The sequence below is a fragment of the Chiloscyllium punctatum genome, chromosome 52 (genome assembly GCF_047496795.1).
Source record: "Chiloscyllium punctatum isolate Juve2018m chromosome 52, sChiPun1.3, whole genome shotgun sequence".
NCBI classification, from domain to species: Eukaryota; Metazoa; Chordata; class Chondrichthyes; order Orectolobiformes; family Hemiscylliidae; genus Chiloscyllium; species Chiloscyllium punctatum.
The window spans coordinates 17605474-17622584 of record NC_092790.1 but is presented as its reverse complement, the minus strand read 5'-3'; the positions used below and the strand labels follow the sequence as shown (position 1 = coordinate 17622584).

At 47.4% G+C, this 17111-nt stretch overlaps 1 protein-coding gene across 1 annotated transcript in view; it reads right to left on the bottom strand.

Annotated features, from left to right (window-relative positions):
• Window positions 1-17111, bottom strand: part of LOC140470706 (histone H3) — a 375678-nt gene that overhangs the window by 224778 nt on the left and 133789 nt on the right. The gene's annotated exons all lie outside the window — the stretch shown is intronic.

Below are 17111 nucleotides of genomic sequence, written 5' to 3'. Positions count from 1 at the left end.
CCCAGTTTTGGATGTGGGACAATTTAGGGTGAGGACCAGTTTATGATGTGGCCCATTTTAATGTGAGACCTAGTTTGGAATGTGGCCCATTATAGGATGAGGCCCACATTTGGAGGTGGCCTAAGTTACAGTGAAGACCCAATTTGGGATGAAGCCCACTTTAGTTTGAGGCCCAGTTTGTCATATGGTTCAGCATAAAGTGAGGCCCAGTGTAATATGTGGCCCAGTTTAGGATGAGGCACACTTTGGGATATATCCTATTTCAGGGTGAGGCCCAATTGGGATGAAGCCCAGTTTAGGGTGAGGCGCAGGTGGGATGTGACCCAGTTTCGGAAAAGGCCTCGATTGGCATGTGGTCCAGTTCAGGATGTGGCCCAGTTTAAGGTGAGGTTCAGTTTAGTATGAGGCCTGGTTTTCGATGAGGCCCAGTTTATGTGGTGCAAAAGTTTATAGTGGGCCCAGTCTCCAATGAGGCTCCATTTGGAATGACACCCAGCATAGAATGAGGTGTAGTTTAGAATAAGTCCCAGTGTAATATCTGGTCCAATTTACACTGAGGCCCAGTGTGACATTTGGCCAAGTTTACTATGAGGCATAGTTTAGGAAGAGGTCCAGTTTAGAATGAGGTCAACTTTACGGATGGGTGCACTTACATTTGGGCCAAAATTACGATCTAAAAAAAATTTGTGTAAGGCTCACCTTACAGTGAGGCCCAGGTTGGGATGTTGCCCAGTTTATGTTGATGCCCAGTTTAGGATGTAGCCTGGTTCAGGGTGAGGCCTAGTTTGTGATCTGGCCCAGTTTCGTGTGAGATCCAGTTTGGGCTGTGGCCGAGTTTAGGGTGAGTCTCACTTTGGGATGTGGCGCAGTTTAGGGTGATCCCCATTTTGGATTCGGCCCAGTTTAGGTTGAGGCCCTGTTTCGAAAGTGGCCTAGTTTAGAGTGAGGCCCAGTTTTGATTGAGGCCCAGTTTTGATTGAGGCCCAATTTGGGGTGTGGCCTAGTTTAGTGTCAGGTCCAGTCTCGGATGTGGCCCAGTTTAGGGTGAGATCCAGTTTGGGTTATAGCTCAGTTTAGAGCAAGATCTAGTTTGGGATATGACCCAGTTTAGGGTGAGGCCCAGTCTCAGATGTGGTCCAGTTTAAGATAAGGCCTCATTCGGGATGTGTCCCAGTTCATAGTGAGACCCAGTTTGGCATATAGCCCATTTTACGCTGAGGCCCAGTTTTAGATGAATTCCAGTTTTGTATGAGGCTTGGTTTGGGAAGAGACCCACTTTTGGATGAGGCCCCGTTTTAAGCTGTGACAAGGTTTATAGTGAGTCCCAATTTAGGATGGGCCCAGTCTCCAATGAGGCTCAATTTAGATTGACACCCAATGTAGAATGAGGCCCAGTCTAGGATGAGGCCCTATGTATTATCCAGCCCAGTTTAGGATGAGGCCCAGTGTGACATCTGGCCTAGTTTAGAATGAGGACCAGTTTATGATGAGGTCCAATTTAGTATTAGGTTCAGTTTACAAAGTGGCTCAGTTTAAATTTGGGCCAAGTTTACGATCTGAAAGAAGTTTGTGGGAGGCTCACCTAACAGCAAGGCCCAGTTTGGAATATTGCTCAGTTCAGCGTGTGGCCCAGTTTGGGATGTAGCCCAGTCAAGGATGATGCACAGAATGGGATGTGACCCAGTTTCGTGTGAGGCCCACTTTGGGATGTGGCCTATGTTAGTGTGAGGTCTGGTTTGGGGTGAAGCCCAGTTTAGTTTGAGGCCCAGTTTTGTCATGTGGCTCAGTTTAGGGTGAGGCTCCGTTTGGGATGTGGCCTAGTTTGGTGTGAGGCCCCAATTTGGGATAAGGCCCCGTTTAGGGTGAGGACCAGTGTGGGATGTGGCTCGGATTAGGGTGAGGTGCAGTTTGGGATGTGGCCCAGTTTATGTTGATCTCCAGTTTAGGATGTAGCCAGGTTCAGGTTGAGGCCCAGTTTGGGATTGGCCTAGTTTAGGGTGAATTCCAGATCGAACAGTGGTTTAGTTTAGAGTGAGGCCCAGTTTAGGGTGAGGCCTCATTTGGGATGTGGCTCAATTTAAGTTCAGGCCCTGTATCAAAAGTGGCCCAATTTAGAGAGCAGCACAGTTGGGATGTGGCACAGTTTAGGTTGAGGCCCAGTTTGGAATATGGCCCCGTTTAGGTGAGTCCCAGTTTGGGATGTGGCTCAGTTTAGAGTGAGAAACCAGTTTGGGATGTGACCCAGCTTAGGGTGATGCCAAATTTGGGATGTGGCCTAGTTTAGGGTGATGAAGGGCTTTTACCCAACAGTCGATTTTCCCGCTCCTCGGACGCCTGGCCTGCTGTGGTTTTCCATTAACACTAATCGAGACTCTAATCTTCAGTATTTGTAGACCTCAATTTCACCCAATTTAGGGTGAGGCCCAGTTTGGGATGTGGCCCAGTTTAAGATGAGGTCAAGTTTAGTATGGTTTGGGATAAGACCCACTTTTGGATGTGGCCTGGTCTAAATTATGGCATGGTTTGTACTTAGTCCCAAGTTAGGATGGGCCCAATCTCCGATGTGGCCCAATTTTGGATAGCACCCAGCTTCGTATGAGGTGCAGTTTAGGATAAGGCCCAGTGACACAATTTAGGATGATGCCAAGTGTGACATGTGGTCTAGTTTAAAATGAGGCACAATGTTGGATGAGGTCCAGTTTAGGATGAGGTCAAGTTTATGAATGGGTGCACTTTACATTTGGGCCAAATTTAAGATCGGAAAATAAATTGTGTGAAGCTCACCTTACAGTGAGCTCCAGGTTGGGATGTTGCCCAGTTTAGGGTGTAGCCTAGTTCAGGGTGAGTCCCAGATTGAGATGAGGCCCAGAGTAAGATAAGATCCCGTTTGTGCTGTGGCCCAGTTTATGGTGAGGCTCACTTTGGAATGCAGCCCTGTTTAGGGTGAATCCCAGTTTGGAATGCAGCCCAGTTTAGGATGACACACAGTTTGGGATGCGGCTCAGTTTAGGGTGATGCCCATTTTGGGATGCGGCTCAGTTTAGGGTGATGCCCAGTTTGGGATGCAGCCCAGTTTAGGATGAGGCCCCATTTGGGATGTGGCCCAGTTTAGGTTTAGGTCCTGTTTCAAAATTGGCCCAGTTTAGTTTTGGCAAAATTGGGATGTGGTCCAGTTTAGATTGAGGCCCATTTTGAAATGTGGCCCAGATTAGGGTGAAGCCCAGTTTCGGTTGATGACCACTTTGGACTGTGGTCTAGTTTAGTGTGAGGCCCAGTCTCTGATGCCACCCAGTTTAGGTTGAATTCCTCCTCCTCCGCCACATCTGCTCCCCGGATGACCCAATTTCTCCGCCTCTGCCGCATCAGTTCCCAGGCGGACCCAATTCCTCCGCCTCCGCCGCATCAACTCCCAGGAGGACCAATTCCACTACCGAACAACTCAAATGGCCTCCTCCTTCAAAGACCGCAATTTCCCCTCTGACGTGGTCGACGACATTCTCCACCGCATCTCCTCCACTTCCTGCACCTCTGCCCTTGAACCCCGCCCCTCCAATTGCCACCAGGACAGAACCCCACTGGTCCTCACCTTCCACCCCACCAACCTCCAGATACATCGTATCATCCTCCGTGGCTGAACACTTTAGCTCCCCCTCCCACTCCGCCGATGACATGCAGGTCCTTGGCCTCCTCCATTGCCAGACCCTGACCACACGACACCTGGAGGAAGAGCACCTCATCTTCCGCCTAGCAACCCTCCAACCACATGAGATGAATGTAGATCTCTCCAGCTTCCTCATTTCTTCTCCCCCCACCTTATCTCAGTCCCATCCCTTGGATTCAGCACTGCCCTCTTGACCTGCAGTCTTCTTCCCGACCTCTCTGCCCCCAGCCCCTTTCCGGCCTATCACCCTCACCCTCGCCTCCTTCCACCTATCGTATTCCTAGCGCCCCTCCCCCAAATTCCCTCCCCCCTACCTTTTATCTCAGCCCGCTTGGCACACCAGCCTCATTCCTGAAGAAGGGCTTATGCCTGAAACGTCGATTTCCCCTGCTCCTCAGATGCTGCCTCGCCTGCTGTGTTTTTCCAGCCCCACATATTTCAACTCTGGTACTCCAGCATCTGCAATCTTCACTTTCTTACAGTTTAGGTTGAGGCCCAGTTTGGAATGTGGCATAGTTTAGAGTGAGATCCAGTTTGGGATGTGGCCCAGTTTAGGGTGAGCCTCAGTTTGGAATCTGTTCCCTGTCTACAATTAGGCTCAGTTTGTGATGTGGCCCAGTTTAGGGTGAGGCCCTGTTTGGAAAGTGGCCCAGAAGGGCTTTTGCCCGAAACGTTGATTTCGCTGCTCGTTGGATGCTGCCTGAACTGCTGTGCTTTCCAGCACCACTAATCCAGGTAATGATGAGGACAAGTTTGGGATGAGGCTCAATTTAGGGGGAGGTCCAGTTTGGGATGTGACCCAGTTTAGTATAAGGCCTCGTTTGGGATGTGGCCCAGTTTAGGGTGAGTCTAGATTAGAGGAAAAGCACAGCATGTCAGGCAGCATCCGAGTAGCAGGAAAATCAATGTTTTGGGCAAATGCCCTTCATCATCAATTCCTGAGGAAGGGTTTTTGCCCAAAACGTCGATTTTCCTGCTCCTCGGATGTGGACTGACCTGCCATTCTTTTTCAGCAACACTCCAATCTAGACTCTGATCTCCAGCATCTGCAGTCCTCACTTTCACCCAGGTTAGGATGAGTCCCAGTTTGGGATATGGCCCTTTTTAGGCTGAGTCCAATTTAGGATGAGGCCTGGTTTTCGATGAGACCCAATTTTGGATGAGGCCCAGTTTGTGTGGTGCAAAAGTGTATAGAGAGTCCTAATTTAGGATGGGCCCAGTCTCCAATGCGGCTCAATTTGGAATGACACCCAGCGTAGAATGAGGTGCAGTTTAGGATGAGTCCCAATGTAATAGCTGGCCGAATTTACCGTGAGGCCTAATGTGACATTTGGCCTAGTTTAGTATGAAGCACAGTTTAGGAAGAGGTCCAGTTTAGGCTGAGGTCAACTTTATGAATGGGAACACTTTATATTTGAGCCAAAATTACAATCCGAAAAAAAATTTGTGTGAGGCTCACCTTACAGTGAGGCAGAGGTTGGGATGTTGTCCAGTTTATGTTGATGCCCAGTTTAGGATGTAGCCTGGTTCAGGGTGAGGCCCAGTTTGGGATCTGGCCCAGTTTTGAGTGAAATTGAGTTTGGCCCAGTTTAGGGTGAGTCTCACTTTGGGATGTGGTGTAGTTTAGGGTGAGCCCCAGTTTGGATTCGACCGAGTTTACGATCTGGAAAAAGTTTGTGGGAGGCTCACCTTACAGCAAGGCCCAGTTTGGAATGTCACCCAGTTCAGGGTGTGGCCCAGTTTGGGATGTAGCCGAATACAGGACGACACCCAGTTTTTGATGCAGCCCAGTCAAGGGTGATGCACAGAATAGGATGTGACCCAGTTTGGTGTGAGGCACACTTTGGGATTTGGCCTATGGTAGTGTGAGGCCCCAGTTTGGGATGTGGCTCAGTCTAGGGTGAGGTGCAGTTTGGGATGTGGCCCAGTTTAGGATAAGGCCTCATTTGTGATGTGGCCTAGTTTAGGGTAAGGCCCAGTTTGGGATATGGGCCACTTTAGCCTGAGTCCCAGTTCAAGATGAGGCCCAGTTTAGTATGAGGCCTGGTTTGGGATGAGACCCACTTTTGGATCAGGCCCAATTTATGTGGTGAAAAGGTTTATAATGAGTCCCAACTTTGGATGGGCCCAGTCTCCAATGAGGCTCAAGTTAGGATGACACCCAGTGTAAAATGAGGTGCAGTTTAGGATGGATCCCAAGGTAATATCTGGCCCAATTTAGGTAGAGGTCCAGTGTGACATTTGGCCCAGTTGTGAATGAGGTCCAGTTTAGAATGCGGTCTAGTTTATGAAGTGGCCCACTTTACATTTGAACCAACTTTATGATCTGATGAAAAATTGTTTGAGGTTCAGCTTACAGCGAGACCCAGGTTGGGATATGGCCAAGTTTAAGGTGAGATCCAGTTTGGGATGTGGCCAAGTTTAGTGTGATGCCCAGCTTAGAATGTAGCCTATTTCAGGGTGTGGCCCACTTTGGGATGTGGCCCAGTTTCGGGTGAGATCCAGTTTGGCCTGTGGGCCAGTTTAGGGTGAGGCTTATTTTGGGATGTGGCCTCATTTGGGATTTTCTAGGAGAAAGTGAGGACTGCAGATGCTGGAAATCAGAGCTGAAAATGTGTTGCTGGAAAGTGCAGCAGGTCAGGCAGCATCCAAGGAACAGGAGAATCGATGTTTCGGGCATGAGCCCTTCTTCAGGAATGAGAAAAGTGGGCCAAGCAGGCTAAGATAGAAGGTAGGGAGGAGGGACTGGGGAAGGGGCGTTGGAAATGCGATAGGTGGAAGGAGGTAAAGGTGACGGTGATAGGCCGGAGTGAGGGTGGGGGCGGAGAGGTCAGGAAGAAGATTGCAGGTTAGGAAGGTGGTGCTGAGTTCGAGGGTTAGGACTGAGACAAGGTTGGGGGAGGGGAAATGAGGAAACTGGAGAAATCTGAGTTCATCCCTTGTGGTTGGAGGGTTCCGAGGTGGAAGTCGAGGCGCTCTTCCTCCAGTCGTCATGTTGCTATGGTCTGGCGATGGAGGAGTCCAAGGACCTGCATGTCCTTGGTGGAGTGGGAGGGGGAGTTGAAGTGTTGAGCCACGGGGTGGTTAGGTTGGTTGGTCCAGGTGTCCCAGAGGTGTTCTCTGAAACATTCCGCAAGTAGGTGGCCTGTCTCCCCAGTATAGAGGAGGCCACATCGGGTGCAGCGGATGCACCCAATTCCTTCGTCTCCGCCGCATCTGCTCCCAGGAGGACCAGTTCCAATACCGAACAACCCAGATGGCCTCCTTCTTCAAAGACCGCAATTTCCCCCCGGACGTGATCGACGATGCTCTCCACCGCATCTCCTCCACTTCCCACTCCTCCACCCTTGTGTTCCACCCCTCCAATCGCCACCCGGACAGGACCCTTACATACCGCCCCACCAACCTCTATATACATCACATCATCTGTCGTCAATTCTGCCACCTCCAAACAGACCCCACCACTAGGGATATATTTCCCTCCCCTCCCCTATCAGCATTCCGAAAAGACCACTCCCTCCGTGACTCCCTTGTCAGGTCCACACCCCCCACCAACCCAACCTCCACTCCCAGCACCTTCCCCTGCAACCGCAAGAGATGCAAAACTTGTGCCCATCCTCCCCCCTTACTTCCCTCCAAGGCCCCAAGGGATCCTTCCATATCCGCCACAAATTCACCTGCAACTCCACACACATCATTTACTGCATCCGTTGCACCCGATGTGGCCTCCTCTATGTTGGGGAGACAGACTGCCTACTTGCGGAACATTTCTGAGAACACCTCTGGGACACCCGGACCAACCACCCCGTGGCTCAACACTTCAACTCCCCCTCCCACTCAACCAAGGACATGCAGGTCCTTGGATTCCTCCATCGCCAGACCATAGCAACACGACGGCTGGAGGAAGAGCGCCTCATCTTCCGCCTAGGAATCCTCCAACCACAAGGGATGAACTCAGATTTCTCCAGTTTCCTCATTTCCCCTCCCCCCATCTTGTCTCAGTCCTAACCCTTGAACTCAGCACCACCTTCCTAACCTGAAATCTTCTTCCTGACCTCTCCGCCCCCACCCCCACTTTGGCCTCTCACCCTCACCTTAAACTCTTTCCAATGCCCCTCCCCCAAGTCCCTCCTCCCTACCTTTTATCTTAGCCTGCTTGGCACACTCTCCTCATTCCTGAAGAAGGGCTCATGCACAAAACATTGATTCTCCTGCTCCTTGAATGCTGTCTGACCTACTGCGCTTTTCCAGCAACACATTTTCAGCTCATTTGGGATTTGGCCCAGTTTAGGTTGTGGCCCAGTTTAGATTGAGGCTAAATTTGGGATGTGGCGTAGTTTAATGGGAGGCCCAGCCTCCAATTTGGCCCAGTTTAGAATGTTGCCCAGTATGGGATATATCCCAGTCTATAATGAAGCTCAGTTTGTGATGTGGCCCAGTTCAGGTTTTACCCTACTTTGGGATGTGGCCCAGTTTAGGGTGAAGCACAGTTTGTAATGTGACCCAGTTTAGGGTGAGGCTTAGTTTTGGTTGCGGCCCTGTTTAGAGCGAGGCCCAGTTTTGTATGTGGTACAGTTTAGGGTGAGATCCAGTTTGTGATGTGGCCCAGTTAGCGTGAGGCCCAGTTTGGGATGTGGCTCAGTTTAGATTGAGGCCCATTTTGGAATGTCACCCAGTTTAGTGTGAGGCCCAGTTTGGAATGCGGCCCAGTTTATGTTGACGCCAAGTTTGGAATGTGGCCCAGTTTAGGGTGAGGCCCAGTTTGGAATGTCAACCAGTTTAGGATGAGGCCCAGTTTGCAACGTCACCCAGTTTAGGGTGAGGCCCAGTTTGGAATGTGTCCCACTTTAGCGTGAGGCCTAGTCTTGTATCCAACATGGGTAATCTCTCTGGAGCTTTCGTTCACAGATTAGTCATTTAACTGACTGAAATGTGCACAGGATCAAAGGACTGAATTTTTCTCAATATCTTCTGGTCCTGATGGACAACAGTAAAATCCGGGAAGCCTGAGAATTCCCTTCCTTGGTGCATTGCAGTGTGCATCGCCATGCCCCTTGGGACTCAATGAATGGATGAGCGGGGAGTATGATATATTGTGTGGTCTCTCTGCAAAAGGAATGTTGTTCGATACAGAGTACATACATCAACATTTATGTACCAATGGTCACCACATCCAATGGTTAACATGAAAAACATTCCCAATTTGTCACTGGTACAATCCCTCAGTTTTACTGTCAACTCTTCCACTAAAGTTGTAAGATTTAATCTTGTAAAGTTGTTCTTATTCCAGGAAGCCCTCATAAATCTGTTGTTGCACTGACACTTCAGAGTGAACCACTCCCCTTCTTTGCTGACACCATCCCTGGGATTTGTTATGACGACCTCTGCAGTACAACAATAATAGTCATTTCTAATGAGTGAAACTTCACTGAAGCCTTTCACTCTTGATTTTAGTTCAGGCCTTTGGTTTTTGTGCCTGATGCAAAATCTGCATTTTGTAGTTTAATCAATGTTTCTCCTTCCCAAAGCCTGACCATCATTGATAAGGCACAACTCAGGAGCCAGGGGAATACTTGCCTTGATAGGCGCAGCTCCAAAAATATTCAAGACACTCTACACCATCCAGGGAAAAGCAGTTTCCACACCACATCCATGAACACCCATTCCCTCCTCCACTGACACTCAGTCGCAACAGTGTGTACCATTGACAAGTTGTTCTGCGGAAATTCACCCAAGATCCTGAGAGAGCACCTTCCAAACCCGTAGCAACTTCCATCCAGAAGGACACAGTATACAGATACATGGGAACACCATCCCCTGCAAATACCCCTCTGAGCTACTCACCATTCTGATTTGGAAATACATCAGCTGAGCGTTCAGTGTTGCTGGGTCAAAATCATAGAATTCCCTCTTTAAGGGAATTGTGGGTCTACCTATAGCATGTGGACTGCAGTGGTTAAAGACGACAGCTCACCATCACCTTCTCAAGGGGGCAACCAGGGAAGGGAACAATAAATGATGTGCCCAGCCAGTGACACCCATATCCCATAAGCAGAAATGATCTTCAATGGGACTCCATTTCCACAAGGACTGTGCAGGGGTCACTCTTACCAATATGGTCAGGGGCAGATGCATCTACAGCTGGCAGGTTGGTAAGGATGAGGTTATGTTGTTATTCCCACTTGTTGGATCCCACACCACCTGCTGCAGACCCAGTCTAACAGCTATGTTCTTTAAGACCTGACCAGCTCGATCAGTAGTGCTTCTGCTGAGCCAGTCTTCGTGGTGGACACTGAAATCCTCCACCCAAGTTAGATTTTGTGCCCTTGCCATCCTCAGAAATTCCTCAAAGTGTTGTTTATCATGGAGGAATACCGATTCATCAGCTGAGGGAGGACGATATGTGGTATTCAGCAGGAGGTTTCCTTGCCCATGTTTAACCTGAAGCCATGAGACCTCATGTTGTCCATAGTCAATGTTGAGGACTCGCTGTGTAACTCCCTCTGGACTGTATTCCATTGTGCAGCCACCTCTGCTAGGTGTGTCCCACTTCGGGACAGGACATATCCAGGGATGGTGATGGTGGTGTCTGGGACATTGTCTGTAAGGTGTGATTAAGTGAGTACGATGATGACTCTCCCAGTTCTGGTACTAGCCCCCAGATGTTAGTGAGGAGTTCTCTGCAGAGTCGATAGGGTTGGATCTGCCATTGTCTTTTCCTGTTTCCAGGTTGATACTGGGTGTTCCGTCTGGTTTCAATTCATTGTTGATACTTCAGAGCGTTGAATATAACTAAATAGTTTGCTCAGCCATTTCAAAGGGCAGTTAAAGGTCAACTGATAAACGGTTACATGACTCAACATGTTAACGCTGTTTTTTTTCTCTCTCCACATATACTGTCAGACCTACTGAGTTTCTCCAGTATTTTCTGTGTTTATAATCTGTATCATTAATATTTTTTTCTCTCTCTCCCTCCAAAGATGCCGTGAGACCTGCGGAGTTTCTCTAGTATATTCTGTATTTATAATCTGTAAAGTTAGCTCTGTTTTTTTCTCTCTCCATAGATGATGCTGGGCCTGCTGAGTTCCTCCAGCATTTTCTGTGTTTATAACCTGTAACGTTAAAACTTTCTTTGGCCCCTATCCCATTAATACCTTAGCAATTGCAATTTCTCTCAGATTGAAAACTAACATCTGATTCAGCCTCCACTGTGGTTTTTTGGTGGGTGTTCCAAATATCTCCCTCCCTTTGTGTGTAAATCGTGCAACGTAACATTTTAAACATACCGTGTACCTCCAGATGTGAAACCCTTCTTACTGTTAAAAGAAACGAGAGAGAATTGGCCGTCACGCCTACAAAAGTTCTCATTTTCGATTTTAAACTCTGAGATGATGCAATCATGTGTCATTTGCTTAAAGAGGAATCTGCTGTTTGAAATCCTGCAGCTACGGGTTTTGGGGCAGCATTTCTGTTTATCAAAGGGATGCACTGTTTGTTTTTACCTTGAGTTTGTACGTTTGCATTGGAAGCACCACAGCCTGTGAGAAAATGATGCATTCTATTTCAGGGACGCCATAGATCTGATGTCCATATGGAAAGCTGAGACCAGAATGGAACCGTGGATTACTTTGCAAAGGAGACTGGAAGAGGAAGTGGGAGACTTTAACCCAGAAGTGTTGGGGAAGTGTGCTGGGGACTCTGCTTCTTTGAATGGAGATGTCTGTTCAATATGCTCGGATGAGAGCTCAGGGTATCTCACAATAGAGTCGTAGGATCATCCAGCACAGAAACAGGCCCTTCAGCCCAACGTGTCCATGCCAACCAGGTTTCCCAAATTAAAGTAGTCCCATCTGCCTGTAGGTTGTCCCATATCGCTCTAAACCATTCCAATCCATCTCCCTGTCCAAATATATTTTAAATGTAGTAGTTGTATCCGTGCCTGCCAATTCCCCCAGCAGCTAGCTCCTTATATGAACCACCCTCTGTTTGAAAAAGTTCCCCCTCAGGTACCTTTTAATCCTCTCACCCTAAACTGATGCCCTTTAGTTTTGGAGAAAGGCAATTTAGAAATTTGGGTGACAGTACGTGATAAGGAATGTACACTTTAATGCGATAGACTCTGACAGTAGAGAGGCCCATCGACACATCCAGACCGTACCTGCCAACACTAAAGAATGTTCCCAATGACGGGGTGGAGGTGACCAGAACCAGGTGATCACAGTCTAAAGGAGACGGGGCAGCACTGAGATTGGGCGAAATGTCTTTACCCAGAGAGTGGGGAATTCTCTGCCACAGAAGGCAGTCAGGGCCAGATATCTCTCTCTCTGTCTCTATCCATCTCTCTCTTTCTATCTATCTAACTCTTTCTATCTATCTCTCTTTCTTTCTCTCTCTCTCTCTCTCTCTCAATCCTGCCCCCATACTCTTTCTCTCTCTCTCTCTCTTTCTCAATCCTGCCCCCACACTCTTTCTCTCCCCTCCCTCAATCCTGCCCCTCTCTTTCTATCTGTCTCACCCCACTCTCTTATAAATATTTCACCTGCAAGATCGAACACACAAACCAATTTGAATTATTTTCGCTCCTCCTAATAGCATGGCACTGGCATCTCACTAAGCCTAGAGACAAACATATACAATGTTTCATTTAGATAATAACATGTAACAACCACTTACAGAAAACAAGCAGACAAAACACCTTCATATGCAGCATCGAATAGAATCCAAACACAAAGTCGACCTCTCTCTCTCTCTCTCTCTCTGGGAGGGTAAATACTTCAGGGAGGCTAATAATTTCTCCTCTGGCCTTCCTGAATAAAGGAAATAATTGGGTGTGTGGCTTCATTGAGCAGGGAATGGGGTCACTCGATCCACCTACCAGCAGTGGATACTTGTGATCTGTGACTATCCGTCTCCCTGAATGGGTTACAAACTGATTTCTCCCCACCTACCCCTTTTTCCATAATTTCCTCCCTTTAACTGCGGTGAGTAAAGGGAGCTCAGCAAACGTCGAGTCATACAGCACGGAAATAGGCTCTTCGGCCCAACTCGTCCATACTGACCTGGATTCCTGAACTGAACTAGCCCCATTTGCCTGCGATTGGGCCCTATCCTGCTCAACCTGTCCAATAGAATCCAATACAACTCAGTCTTTTAAATGTTGCAATTTTAGCTATCGCTATCACTTTCTCTGGCAGCTCATTCCAAAAATGCACCATCATGTTTGAGAAAAAGATACCCCTCAGATCCCTTTTAAATCTTTCCCAGCTTACGTGATGGTCCATTCATTGAAGGAGACAGATTCCTCCCTTTAAACGTGGACCAAATGAAAAGCTTAATCCTCAGGTATGTACGTGAGAGCGAAGGTGAGGCAGGTATTAAATATCCAAAGAAAACCAGCAGCCAAAATAGTTTGATAAATTCAAAACCCAGCGAGGTCGAGAACAAATTGACGGTCACACCGACGTGAAAGTAGCTTCCCCGGAAGAAAATGCCTTGTGAAATACGGTTTCCAACATAAAGTTAAGAAGTTATCTGTACACAGGAGGTACATTTATCGCTTCACCAGACAGTGTACTGAATCGAACCAACACCCCCAACCAATTTGTCTTCTTGCTTCTTATTTCCGTGGAATATTCATGTCAACGTTTCTGTCCCCCCTTTTTTCCTGCGAGGGCTCGCTGAGGTTCAGTGTGGCGTATGTGATACAATAATCATCGGGGTCAGTCTTCGAATCCTGCAATGGAATGAAATTGGAATCGATGGGAGCAAGAAACTGAAGGGGAAGGAGAGGATAGTTGGGGTACAGTAGCAGGGAGTCTCAGAGGAAAATGAGAATCACCAGCAGGCAGTGCAAGGCCTGCAAATTAGAAATCTGGCGGCAAAGTGATACTGTCCCTGTCTCTGAGCTAGGAGGGTAGGGTTCAAGTCCCACGTGCTCCTGTGGTGTGCCATATGGATATAGAAGCGAGAGGGTGATGTTGGAGTGTGACAGGACTTTGGTGAGCCGATTGTGTGCTGTTCCAACCTCTGCACTATCGTCAGGATGTGATACACTGGACGGGGTGCGGAGGAGATTCACCAGGATGTTGTCTGGGATGGAGCGTTTCACTGATGCAGTGAGGCTGGATAAGCACGGCTTGCTTTCTTTGGAGCAGAGTGGACGGAAACGGTTTTGATTTTCTTTCCATTTACTTATAGAACGGCAGCATCATGGTTGGGTCCAGCATTTGTTGCCCTGTCTCCACTTGCTCTCCTGAGCCACTGTACTCCCAACTTCTGAAGGGGAACTCACAATTCACTTAGGCATGGAATTCCAATATTTTGACGCAGCGACACTGTAGGAACAGCTAATTTATTTCCAAAGGATGTTAAGTGGCTCAGAGTGGAACACACAAGGGTTGGTCTTCCCATCTGCTGTACTTGTCGTTCTAGGTGGAATTGTCTGGGAATTTGGAAGGTGATGTCTGAGGATGTTTGCTGACTTTCTGCAGTGTATCTTGTAGATGGTACACACTGCTGCTGCCAACTGGGTGCAAATGACAACGGACTGGCAAGTATTTAACATCAATGTCAGTGATGTTGTAATAAAGTACGAAAGGGAACTGGAACATCAACACTAATATTGCCCAATTTTGAAACTCACTTGTCTCTGGGCATTGGAAGTGGAATGCGGAACAGTGTGTAATCTACTCCATTGAGAAAGTGTTGCCGGTTATTTTCCACTGTGTTTAAAGGCAGACACAAAGCTGGGAGGGAGAGGGAGCTGAGAAGGAGGATGCAGAGATGCATCAGTGTGATTTGGACAAGCTGAATGAGTGGACCAATGCACGACAGATGCAGGTTATTGTGGATCAGCGTGAGATTATCCAATTGAGAGCAAAAACAGGATGATGAAATATTATCCGAATCGTGATGGCTTGGGAAAGAGTGAGGTGTAATAAAACTGGGTGTCCCTCATACACCAGTCACTGCAAGTGAACATTGCAGAAGCAGCAGGCTGTGAAGCAGGTAAATGGAATGTTAGCCTTCATAGTGAGAGGATTCGAGACCAGGAACAGTGATGTCTTGCTGCACTTGCACCGAGTGAGACCACATTCTGGAGTACTGCCTGCGCAGTTTGGAGTCTCCTTACCTGAGGAAGAATGTTCTGACTATGGAGGGACTGCAGGGAAGATGTCCCAATGTGATTCCTAGGATGGCAGGACAGACGGATGGAGAGAGATTGTATTAATTAGATAATATTCACAGCAGTTTAGAAGAATGACGGGGAATCTAATAGAATTGTAAGAGGACTAAACAGGATAAACACAGGAAGGATGTTCCTGATGAACAGGAGGGAGTACAGAACCGTGACGTCACAGTCTGAAGGAGGTGGAGTAGGACTGAGATGGAGCATAATGCTTTCACATAGAGAGAGTGGGAGCCTGTGGACCTCTCTGCCACAGAAAGCAGTCTGGGCCAGAACACGGAATGTTGTTCAGGAAGGAGTTGGATAGAGTTCTTCGGGGCTAAAGGGAGAAAATGTGGAACAGTAGACTGAATTGGATGATGCTATTGAACGGGAAGATTAGTTTGGAAGGGCTGAATGACCTATTCCTGCCCCTACATTTTATGGCTTATTCTTCAATTAGTCTGATAATAATCCACAGTTCATGTTTTACTCTGTGGATGCAAGATATAAATCTATCTGCACATTCTGTGGCAATAGTCGTGGTCTATTTAGACATAAAATGTGACATACCTTCTTCACATCGGAGGAGAAAGCAATACAGTTGCCTGAAAATAAAACAAGAAACGATGAGAAGGAACTCTTTGCAGGCATTAGCGATTCGATCTGGACCCATTGAGGGCTAATCAACACTAAAGACGGAGCTGCATCTTGGGAAAGTGTAGCTGTTTTTGTCAATTTTTTAAAAAATCAAGAGCAACACTTTCTGAATTGTGTCCATCTTAATCAATCCAGACATTATATGCTAACCTTTGTCATCAACATGGTTACAATTCCCACACCAGCTGAAATTACCCTGAGGGACTCTCCTTCTGAACCTCTCTCTCATGACGCACGATGACCGGCAAATTAATTTTGATGATCTTCCCACTTCTCTCTCTCTCTCTCGCTGTCGAATGAGAGAACAGGATAATGGCCTGGACGAACATGACTTTTACTGCTCATTCCCTGACATGGTGACTGGAATGTGTTCTGAGAGACAGATTTCATTGTAGATAAAGCCAATTTCGGTTCAAATGTCCCTTATAGGTGTTGAGAAGCATCTGCATGATAATTGTAAGCTCAACTTTCTGAGCAACAATATGATTGGCGATGCTTTTAATTTCTCGGTTGTCTCAAATCATTGAATGGCAGTATTTGGCAAATCGGCCTTGAGCATTATGGAACAAAACCTGGACTTGCTTTCTCTCTCTCCACAGATGCTGCCAGATCTGCTGAACTTCTCCAGCACTTTCTGTGGTTATATTCTGCAAAGTTATCTCTGTTTCTCTCTCTCTCTCCACAGATGTTGTCAGACCTACTGAGTTTCCCCAGAAATGTCGAATTTGTTTCAGATCTGCAGCATCTGCAGTTCTTAGCTTTATGTGAAAATGATCTATATCTATCTATATAGACTTCAGTAAGGCGTTCGACAAGGTTCTCTGTGGGAGACTGATTAACAAGGCTAGATCTCATGGAATACAGGGAGAACTAGCCATTTGGATACAGAACTGGCTCAAAGGTAGAAGACAGAGGGCGGTGGTGGAGGGTTGTTTTTCAGACTGGAGGCCTGTGACCAGTGGAGTACCACAAGGATTGGTGCTGGGCCCTCTACATTTTGTCATTTATATAAATGATTTGGATGTGAGCATAAGAGGTACAGTTAGTAAGTTTTCAGATGACACCAAAATTGGAGGTGTAGTGGAGGGTTACCTCAGATTACAACAGGAGCTGGACCAGATGAGCCAATGGGCTGAGAAGTGGCAGATGGAGTTTAAAAAGATAAATGTGAGGTGCTGAATTTGGGAAAGCAAATCTTAGCAGGGCTTATACACTTAATGGTAAGGTCCTCGGGAGTGTTGCTGAACAAAGAGCCCTTGGAGTGCAGGTTCATAGCTCCTTGAAAGTGGAGCCACAGGTAGATAGGATAGTGAAGAAGGCATTTGGTATGCTTTCCTTTATCGGTCAGAGTATTGAGTACAGGAGTTGGGAGGACATGCTGCGACTGTACAGGACATTGGTTAGACCACTGTTGGAATATTGTGTGCAATTCTGGTCTCCTTCGTATCGGAAAGATGTTGTGAAACTTGAAAGGGTTCAGAAAATATTTACAAGGATGTTGCCAGGGTTCGAGGATCTGAGCTACAGGGAGAGGTTGAACAGGCTGGAGCTGTTTTCCCTGGAGTGTCGGAGGCTGAGGTTTACAAAATTATGAGGGGCATGGATAGGATAAATAGACAAAGT